The following is an 11,436-nucleotide window of genomic DNA, read 5'->3' as shown; positions in this document are numbered from 1 at the left end:
CTAACATCCCATCCACATTCAGCTCGTTTTCATCCTTAGACTTCCAACATCTGTTCTCAGCAGGCTGCTTACCCTGCCCTCTGCCGGCCACCCCTCCCCCACCCCCCACCCCCACCCCTACCCCCACCCCGGCCATCAGACGCGTCTCACGTAACACTTTTCCTGGGCAGCCTTGCCTGACCTTCACATTCAGTTGGTTGCCTCTGCTATGCGTTTATTTGCTCTGGCAATGGCACCCCATTGCAATTGAGGGTTTAGTGGCCCCTGCCCTTACTAGACCCCCAGCTTTCTGAAGGCAGCATGTGAATCTGTCTGGTTAGTCATCCCCCCAACCCGGCGTTCTTGCCCTGCCGCCTCAAAGGGGCAATTTTAACTTTTCTTTTTTCACCTTTTTTTTTAAATTGAAGTATAGTTAATTTACAATGTTGTGTAAGTTTCAGGTGTACAGCAAAGTGGATCAATTATATATAGACATGTATATAAGTATATGGATAACTGAATATATATATGTTCTTCTTCAGATTCTTTTCCATTATAGGTTACTACAAGATATTAAATATAGTTCCCTGTGCTATACAGTAGGTCCTTGTTGTTTATCTATTTTATATATAGTAGTATGTATATGTTAATCTCAAATTCCTAATTTACCCCTCCCCCCCCAGTTTTAACTTTTCTGTGTCTGTCTACTCATTTGTAAAATGTGAAAATATAACACAACATTCCTCATAGTTTGGAGGATAAATGACTGAATGTGTGTGTACCAAGTGTTACTTAGAACAGCGTTTGGTGCACAGCAAGCCTAGGTAAGCGATGGTTTGTATCATTTCTATTGCTGCCAGACATAGTAGTCAAAGTGGTATCTCCAGCCCTGAGCAGAGGACTGGGCACGTCCTCTGTAAGATAAGAAAATCTGAAGGTGCTACAAGCGGCCTGGCAGCCAGTTTGGGTTAAGCTCACCTTTATCATTTTGCAGATGGCAAAACCGGGGGCATGTGTGATCCCAGTTTCGGTCTTATCTCTGACTTTACTGGCCTCCAAGGCAAATATTTAATGCTGGTTTATAGCTGACACTAACAGCTTCGGTTAATATTCGATAAAGGCAAGAAAACAAAAATCTTCTCATCAGAAGAGGTGATTAGGTTACAACTAACAATAGTCACACCTCAAGTTAATCATTTTAGACGGTAAAAATACAGTATGGGACTACTGGCTAATTCTCATGAAAGCCTGGCTCATCTAGCTGTTTTATTAAATAAAGTGCAGCCCCCAGGAAATTGAGCCATATACCTGCATCTTTCCTGTGGCCCCGGGGAGCTCATCCATCACCTCGTCACCTCCTGCTGTCTGTGACCACTCTCCTTGGACCTATGGCTGGACTTTGCTGACTCACCAGGCTGCTGGCTTCCCTGGAGGGAGCCTCCCAGCAGAGTCACCTCATCCTTCTCTGGGGCTCCTCTCTCCTCCCTCTCTCCTTCCCCTTCCTCCTCCGAAGAGCCCACCCTAATGCGCAGGGCTGACTGAGCTAGCCTTTGCCAGGGTGCCAGGAACAGTGAGCAGATTATTAAAACCTCTTTCACACAGAACACGTCCGGGCCCACAGATCCACAGCTAGAACGTTTTAGAGTTGGAGACCAAACTGTCTCCTTTCCATCTACACAAAGGCAGGGATAACCAGAACAAGGCTAATTTTTTAAATGCAATTCTATACTTTTTGCCTTTTTCTCAAGGTTGTTTCTATGCCTCTCATTTCTTTCTCTGCCTTCAATCACCCTCTTTTCCCCTCTGGGATTTTTTGGTTGCTGCAGTTGTTTTCTTTTTCTCTTTCTTTTTTGTTTTTTGCCCCAAGTCTGGTCTAAAGGAGTTCTGTTCTCATTTCCTGTTTCCTCTCTAAGGGTATGATGCTATGTGAACACCTAGCCAGAATTTGGCAGAAAGGCATAAAAAAGCAGAAGGAATCAGACCCGTTAAGTGAGGCTCCCCACCCTGAAAACACCGCTCTAGAGAGTTCCACCCGGCATTCACCCAATGCTCATAGACACAGGAACATGAGTCATCAATGAGACAGTGTTACCACCCGCCTTTCTCCCCCCAGCCTCCCTAAAAAAAAAAAGAGGAAATGGCCTCTGACAATGGGATATATGAACAAGAGTTCCCCACATGGCGCAAAGCATGAGAACTTCTGCCACAGACTTCTGCTCTGGTTAGGGCATGCTGGGCTCATGTTTGGTTTTCAAACCTCAAATCTGAAGAAAAACGTCACTTGAAGTATGATTTGTAGAGAACAAGAGAAAGGTTGATTCAGAAGGAAAAACAAAGGCAAATAGTACTACTGTTGTATGACTTTTATGATTTTTTAAAAATAATTATAATTTTAAAAGGAATATTTGGCAATTCAGAGAAAATGAAATGAAAAGAAGCAATATGATGGAAGAAGAAAAGATCAATTAGCCACACTGGTCAATAAAGCTGGAATGAGATGCAATTAAGCTTGCTCAAAGAAATGTTTGATTAAGGATTCCAAAAAGCTCTCTAATTGTGAGGAAAGGAAAGAAGATTCTGAGGTGAGTCTGTCTGACAAGGGAGGTTACAATTTGTTAATGCCGCAGATTGAAATGAGAAACCCAACATCTAGAGTTGGTTAGGACAAAACAGCACGATTCCTAAAATGGAAAATTATGCTCCATTCTCTAGTTAAAGGGATCTAGACCAGCTTTAAAATCTTTAGCCACGTTCTTTCCAGATATCTCAGAACCACGTGAGTGAATATGCATGGCTAGACCAGCCCTCATTTTACTCCACTGTGAGTGCAATTCATCAAGGAAAAAGGGCAATTCATCAAGCATTTCTTCTCCAGGCTTTGATCCCCTAGGATGCCAAACAATATCTGATAATGATCTGTTCAACATCCATAGCATCATCTTGGGAAAAGTACGATTTTAGGCAAATTGAAAATAGGAAGGATTAGAAATGATTAGACAGTCTATAACTGTAAAACCCATCTATGGTTAAAAACTACATTTCTGGGACTTCCCTGGCAATCCAGTGGTTAAGACTCCGTGCTTCCACTGCAGGGGGTGTGGGTTCGATCCCTGGTTGGGGGACTAGGACCCCACATGCCACATGGCAAGGCCAAAAAAAAAAAATACTATATCTCTGTTTCCTTTGATTCCACCAGCAATCTAGAAAGAATTAATTTTCATTGATTATTCAGAAAATGTTAGCGTTCAGGATTGATACACTGAATCCCTTTTCTTTTTCTGGTCTTTTCCGCCCGAGGGGAGAGGCTGCCTCCAAATCTCAGGCTAATATTCATCACCTCCCAGCCAACAGCTGTTCCCCACAACCATGCCTCCTGTTCCTGGGACCTGTCATTCCCACCTCCTTCCTTGCTGAAGAAAAGCAGACTTTTCTGGAATTGGCAGTAAACGGGCATTTTTCTCTATTTGTATCCTAAAGAAAAAGAAAACCTGTTTCAGAGAACAAGAAGTAGATTCCCCCAAAACAAACTCTTTAAGTAAGCAGTGTGTGTGCCTTGGTTATAAGCCACAAGCAATGAAAGGGCATATCTATGCATGAATTGGCAGTTCCCTGGGTCTTGTAATTCTCACCAGGGAGGCAGACTCAGCAAACCAATTAACTAATTAAACCAATTAACCAAATGTGTAATTAACCTTGAGAACAGAGATGTCAACACAAGCCCAACAAAGAAATTACCCTCCTTCTGGAAGTGCCTGGTGGCTTTAAGCCTTCTTGTTATCTGCCTTAAAGGCATATCCACAAAGAAAAAATTCTCTGGGCACAGAATTAGTGGCCAAGCAATAATATCATATAGATGGGATGGAATCAAGCCAAGGGCGGTGTTTCCCACCCCCATTACAGTCCATTATCTGTCAGTAAATATACAAGAGTTTTGGAGGACATTGTCCACAAAACACTGGCCAATTCATGGTCATTTCTTTTGAGAACACACATGTCCATTAAGAAGAACAGGCGAATAGCTTGAAATTTTCAAACTAGCCCCTACAAGAAGATGGTCAAGCACCTGGTAATTCAAACATTTGGTCCTAGGTGAAAAGGAACCAAGAAAGGGATGACAAAAATGTTTGTAGAGGTTTAATCTGTGCACAGAAATCCCCAGAAAGATGAACTTGTGTAACTGTAGGAACACTTGACTCCATGCAATTCTGTGGAAATTCATCTTTGCCAAACAGTAAATTCACGCCTTTCCATAATCACTTTTAAGTAGCTCACCCTATAAAATTTGGGTTTTCAAGTAGCTTCAGGAATGTTATTTAGCGTTAATGATGTAAAAGACACTGAGCTAAGCCTGTTTTCTTTTAGTAGCTTAGCTTATATTCAGGGGTAAAACTCAGAAAAAAAAAAGTAACCTACAAAAATTTATATGTTAAGAACTGAATAGATAATATAGACTCGAGTCAAATATCTAATGACTGAGGGAGAATGACTGAGTGAGGCGACTTAGACCACTACTTATCCCATTTCAGAGAAACCAAAATCGTGATGGAGAGGTACATACAATCAAGTCATTTGCAGGGGAAGTGAAAGCTAGAGCATTAGGAAATGTGAAGCCTATCAGGAGAATAAATATGTATGTGAAATCTCACACTGGATTTTCCTGTTCCTTTTTCATGAAAGATGCAATTTTCGACATTGACCTTGGGCAAGATCAAAGCTCACCTGTGCTAAGTCAGCACACACTTTCTAATCCTTAAGTAAAAAGATACACTTGTGAACAGTAACACTCAGCCAAGTTCACAGACTCTGCACACAATCAGGGACTTAAAGAGTAATTTATAACCAGGCAAGGATGTTTAAGGAACCATGTTTCATTCTCTAAACCAAGGATCCCGTTCCTGCCCCAAGTGCACAGCAAGCATGACTTCAATTAACCTCTCTGAGCCTCCATTTCCCCATCTGAAAAAAAATGAAGGGGTTTTGGAATAGAACATCCTGTGATCCTTCTCGTGGTTCAAATAGACTGTTTTTATTTTCCACCAATAAGGGACGAGACTCGCTGACAACAAACACTCCTAATACTTTGGATCAACCAGAACACTGAAAATTTGGTCCAAAAAACCTTTCTTAAGATAAAGAGATAGCATTTGCCTGAGAATAATTCCAGTCTCGTTGAAACTTTAGCCAGGGAACTTATCAAATAAAGAAACCACCTAGTTCCAGACCGTGGGCAGAGTCCAAGAAAGTCAAACCCACGGCCTCATGGGAATTTAGAATTACACAGTTGTTGGTCAGGTTGAGAGTAAAGAATGTGAAGTTGTTTATCCGAGATTCTCCAAGACCATGTGAGCTGGGGCTCAGTGTTTTACAATCATATAATTGAAGAAAGCAAACTTCTAAAAAAAAGATGTGTATCCTCTCCTAGAGACTGTATACCGCCCAGTGAAGCACTGATCCCCACCCAATGGGCTCTTTTTTATCTCTGCCGCACCCCCAAAACAAGATGGAGTCCACACAGGCTGAGTCTCAAGCATGGATGGATGGTGGTAATAAGAGGCTGAATTCCAGTTCTAAGTGAGGTGCTTCATACAAATAAAACAGATTTTGTTCTATCTCTATGCAAATCAAGTGCCTTAGTACTGACATGGTATGGATTTGTTAATAATTGTAATGTTTGATGTACTGTTAATATTACATGTGAGATGTTCAAATGTTTTAATTCCATTGAATAAATTCTGAGACAATCAAAAATATATTAAAAGTAAGTCCATGATAAATATCTTTTTGTGTATAAAAACATGGGTTAGTCTGTTTGGTAGATTGGGTGGCTTATAAACAACAGAAACTTTTTTCTCACAGCTCTGGAGGCTGAAAAGTCCAAGATCAAGGCTCTGGTGGATTTGGTATCTGTTTTATAGATGGCCATATTCCTGCTGTGTCCTTACATGACAAAAGGGGGAAGGAGCTCTCTGGGTCTCTTCTTTTTTTAAATTTTATTTAATTTATTTTTTTATACAGCAGGTCCTTATTAGTCATCAGTTTTATACACACCACTGTATACATGTCAATCCCAATCTCCCAATTCATCACACCACCACCACCACCCTGCCCCCACCACTTTCCCCCCTTGGTGTCCATAGGTGTGTTCTCTACATCTGTGTCTCTATTTCTGTCCTGCAAACGGACTCATCTGTACCATTTTTCTAGGTTCCACATAAATGCATTAATATACGATAATTGTTTTTCTCTTTCTGACTTACTTCACTCTGTATGACAGTCTCAACAAATGACCCAATTTCGTTCCTTTTTATGGCTGAGTAATATTCAATTGTGTATACGTACCACATCTTCTTTATCCTTTCGTCTGTCGATGGGCATTTAGGTTACTTCCATGACCTGGCTATTGTAAATAGTGCTGCAATGAACATTGGGGTACATGTGTCTTTTTGAATTATGGTTTTCTCAGGGTATATGCCCCGTAGTGGGATTGCTGGGTCATATGGTAATTCTGATTTTAGTTTTTTAAGGAACCTCCATACTGTTCTCCATAGTAGCTGTATCAATTTACATTCCCACCAACAGTGTAAGAGGGTTCCCTTCTCTCCACACCCTCTCCAGCATTTGTTGTTTGTAGATTTTCTGATGATGCCCATTCTAACTTGTGTGAGGTGATACCTCATTGTACTTTTGATTTGCATTTCTCTAATTATTAGTGATGTTGAGCAGCTTTTCATGTGCTTCTTGGCCATCAGTATGTCTTCTTTGGAGAAATGTCTACTTAGGTCTTCTGCCCATTTTTGGATTGGGTTGTTTGTTTTTTTTACTGTTGAGCTGCATGAACTGTTTATATATTTTGGAGATTAATCCTTTGTCCGTTGATTCGTTTGCAAATATTTTCTCCCATTCTGAGGGTTGTCTTTTCATCTTGTTTATGGTTTCCTTTGCTGTGCAAAAGCTTTGAAGTTTCATTAGGTTCCATTTGTTTATTTTTGTTTTTATTTCCATTACTCTAGGAGGTGGATCAAAAAAGATCTTGCTGTGATTTATGTCAAAGAGTGTTCTTCCCATGTTTTCCTCTAAGAGTTTTATAGTGTCCAGTCTTACATTTAGGTCTTTAATCCATTTTGAGTTTAGTTTTGTGTATGGTGTTGGGGAGTGTTCTAATTTCATTCTTTTACATGTAGCTGTCTGTCCAGTTTTCCCAGCACCACTTATTGAAGAGACTGTCTTTTCTCCATTGTATATCCTTGCCTCCTTTGTCATAGATTAGTTGACCATAGGTGCGTGGGTTTATCTCTGGGCTTTCTATCTTGTTCCATTGACCTGTATTTCTGTTTTTGTGCCAGTACCCTATTGTCTTGATTACTGTAGCTTTACAGTATAGTCTGAAGTCAGGGAGTCTGATTCCTCCAGCTCCGTTTTCTTCCCTCAAGACCGCTTTGGCTATTCAGGGTCTTTTGTGTCTCCATAAAATTTTAAGATTTTTTGTTCCAGTTCCGTAAAAAATGCTATTGGTAATTTGATAGGGATTGCATTGAATCTGTAGATTGCTTTGGGTAGTATAGTCATTTTCACAATATTGATTCTTCCAATCCAGGGACATGGTATATCTCTCCATCTGTTGGTATCATCTTTAATTTCTTTCATCAGTGTCTTATAGTTTTCTGCATACAGGTCTTTTGTCTCCCTAGGTAGGTTTATTCCTAGGTATTTTATTCTTTTTCTTGAAATAGTAAATGGGCGGGTTTCCTTAATTTCTCTTTCAGATTTTTCGTCATTAGTGTACAGGAATGCAAGAGATTTCTGTGCATAAATTTTGTATCCTGCAACTTTACCAAATTCATTGATTAACTCTAGTAGTTCTCTGGTGGCATTTTTAGGATTCTCTATGTATAGTATCATGTCACCTGCAAACAGTGACAGTTTTACTTCTTCTTTTCCAATTTGTATTCCTTCTATTTCTTTTTCTTCTCTGACTGCGGTGGCTAGGACTTCCAAAACTATGTTGAATAATAGTGGCGAGAGTGGACATCCTTGTCTTGTTCCTGACTTAGAGGAAATGCTTTCAGTTTTTCACCATTGAGAATGATGTTTGCTGTGGGTTTTTCATATATGGCCTTTATTATGTTGAGGTAGGTTCCCTCTATGCCCACTTTCTGGAGAGTTTTAATCCGCTTGACTGCTGATGGGTGGGGCTGGGTTCCCTCCCTGTTGGTTGTTTGGCCTGAGGCAACCCAACACTGAAGCCTACCTGGGCTCTTTGGTGGGGCTAATGGCAGACTCTGGGAGGGCTCACGGCCAAGGAGTACTTCCCAGAACTTCTGCTGCCAGTGTCCTCGTCCCCACGGTGAGCCACAGCCTGCCCTGCCTCTGCAGGAGAACCCCAAACACCAGCAGGTAGGTCTGGTTCAGTCTCCCCTGGGGTCACTGCTCCTTCCCCTGGGTCCCGATGCGCACACTACTTTGTGTGTGCTCTCCAAGAGTGGAGTCTCTGTTTCCCCCAGTCCTGTCGAAGTCCTGCAATCAAATCCCAGTAGCCTTCAAAGTCTGATTCTCTAGGAATTCCTCCTCCCGTTGCCAGACCCCCAGGTTGGGAAGCCTGACATGGGGCTCAGAACCTTCACTCCAGTGGGTGGACTTCTGTGGTATAAGCGTTCTCCAGTTTGTGAGTCACCTGGCAGTTATGGGATTTGATTTTACTGTGATTGCGCCCCTCCTACTGTCTCATTGTGGCTTCTCCTTTGTCTTTGGATGAGGAGTATCTTTTTTGGTGAGTTCCAGTGTCTTGTCCAGCTGCTAGTAGTGATTCTGGTGTTCTCGCAAGAGGGAGTGAGAGCACGTCCTTCTACTCCGCCATCTTGGTTCCAATTCCAGCTTCTGTGGGAGGAGTCTGGCATGGCTTCACTGGGTCCTCTGCTTAGGGTCTCAAAAGGCTGCAATCATAGTTTCTGCCAGAGCTGAGGTCTCATCTTAGATTCCCTTAGGGAAGGATCCACTTCCAAATTCACTTAATTCTTCTGGCAATGAGTTTATCTCTGCTATTTAAATTATGTATCCTTTTCAAAAGCACAAGAGTGTACATTCTTGTACTGTGGGTCTCTTTTATAAGGGTGCTAATCCCATTCATGAGGGCTCCAGCATCATGACCTAATCACCTCCCAAAGGCCCCACTTTTTAAATTAAGATTTCAACATATGAATTTGTGGGGGGGAACATAAACTTTCAGTCTATAACAAACATGTGCACCTCAATGCCATTTCTTTCAGACTTACATTAATTCCCTAAACAAACACTTATTCAACACATGCTAAGTGCCTGCCTAGGTCTGGAAATATGGTTAGAATTGGGGATAAATAAGTCAGTCATAGTTCATATGCTCAGGGATATTGTAAACTATAATCATATAAAGATACATGTTGGAGTAATTAATACAGAGCTTCAGTATTTAACATCACAAGAATTTTGGCTTTTTATATTCCATGAACTGTTTTGTGAGTATGTTGTTTCTTCTAAAACAGTGAATGACAGGAAAGAAATACAGATAAATTTGGTAATGTATTCAAGCATACCATAATGTACACAATTTTTAAAAATCATTTATAAGACAAATGGCAAATTAATTTTTAGGATACTGAACATTCAAGGCAAGGTCGCATATTAGGATCTTTTTTTTTTTTTTTTAAGAGGGAGACGTGACTTTATTAGAAAAGTAAAAAAAAAAAAAAAAGTACCAAAAACTGAGATGAGTTGGTCCTTAACAGATGCCTTGGTGGATGAGGCTGCTTTGGGCTGTGCTGGCCTTCTCCCGCTCCCGCCGCCGGGCAGGGTCCAACTCAAAGCAGCACCACAGCCGCAGGGCCTCATCTGCTGCTACCGATGCCACTGTAGCCCCACCTGGGCTCATGGTCAGGCTAAGGACCCGGGCTGTGTGGCCTTTCAGCTCAGCCACCTTGGCCATAGTTGGGTTCCAAATCACCAGCTGTTTCTGGGCAAAGCCATGGCCTGAGATGAGCTCCTTGTAGTGGGGAGAACAGAGGATGGAGCACACCTGGGAACGGGCACCCACAGCACTCAGACAGGCCCCAGAGCAGACGTTCCAGGCACGAATGTGTCGATCACTTGCGCCCCCTCCAGTTGCCAGGACATTGGGTTGCCAGGGACACCAAGCCACAGCCTTGATAGCCTCTTGATGCTGGGTGAATGTCTGCAGAGGAACCCAGCCACCCTCTCCAGGAGCACTAGGCCACACGTTGACCAAGTTATCGTTGCCGCCACTGGCTAAATGTCGTCCATCTGGGGCCCAGCGCAGACCACACACTTCCTGGCTGTGGCCACTCAGTGTGGCCACATGGTGTTCTGCTACCTGAACATCATGGTGTGGGATGTGGCCAGAGAGTGAGCCACTACACGGGATATAGCTATTCCAACCGAGGGAGCCCACTCGGGCAGAATGGTCATGTTTCGAAGCCGTTTCTGCTGTTGCACATCCCGTAGCTGCACCTCAGCACTGCTGGTACCCACAGCCAGGTAGTTTCCCTCCTTGATCGAGGCCACAGAAGATGTATAGTCCCCAGGCTGCTCCATTTGCAGCAGCTGCAGGAGGTCACCAGAGCTAGCACTCCACAAGTACACACTGTTGTCCAAAGCCACAGCCAGTATATTCCCAGAGCTCCAATCTACACGGTTCAGGTAGTAGTCATTCCGGATTTCAGGGGCGTCCAGGATCCTGTCTGGTCGGGAAGGAATGTAACTGCTGGTCTTCCTGCTGGAGCTGGGCGTGGCCTTCTGGCTATAGAGTACTTTCAGTCTGTTCTGGTAACCTTCTGGGGCATTTTGTGGTTATCCACTGAGCCGAAGCATCTTGGCTTCCTCCACATGAAAACCGTTCAGGTTCAAAGCCCATGCTTTCTGATGTTCCTTCTTGGTGGGTGTCTGACTGTCTTCGGGCTGCTTCTCCTTGCTCGGGAGGAAGCTAGCGACCTCCACCTGGGAAGCACTGCGACGGGGGATAGAGCGATCGCCGCCAGGTTTGCTGGGAGTGGTCTGAATCTTGGAGCTGGATTTGCCGGGAGTTCGGCCCCGGGGTCCTCCCGGCGCTGTGGGATCGGTTGGCTGCCCGCATAGGCGAGGGGCCCGGCCCGAGGCTTCCTTCGTTTTGCGCTGCCAGCGCGCAGGGGCTGCGTTGGGCATGGGTGTAGCCGGCTGCCCCAGCAAGTGCAGGTCACCCTCGAACGCGAACTGGGCCATGGGAGCGTCCCCGGATCGCTCGGCCCAGCCGCCTCTCACCGCCAGGTCAAAGCAGGCTCCGATCCCAGACCCTAGGATCAGTATTAAATGTTTGCATCTAGAAAAGAAAATGATTGTAATAGTTTAAAAGATATTACACGGCTCTAATTTGCTTGTATTTTACAGACTTCAAAAGACACTGAATGGCTTGTTTATAAAGGCTTCCAGATGATT

At 43.3% G+C, this 11,436-nt stretch overlaps 1 pseudogene; it reads right to left on the bottom strand.

Moving 5' to 3' along the window:
• Positions 1-9,668: 9,668 nt before the first annotated feature.
• Positions 9,669-11,226, bottom strand: LOC111178518 (cell division cycle protein 20 homolog pseudogene; annotated as a pseudogene).
• Positions 11,227-11,436: the final 210 nt, after the last annotated feature.

Source organism: Delphinapterus leucas, chromosome 3, assembly GCF_059928025.1.
Source record: "Delphinapterus leucas isolate spDelLeu-1000000601 "Yukka" chromosome 3, BTC_Dleu_Yukka2, whole genome shotgun sequence".
Lineage (NCBI taxonomy): Eukaryota > Metazoa > Chordata > Mammalia > Artiodactyla > Monodontidae > Delphinapterus > Delphinapterus leucas.
The sequence above is the reverse complement of the archived record's forward strand: the minus strand, read 5'-3'. Positions and strand labels throughout refer to the sequence as shown.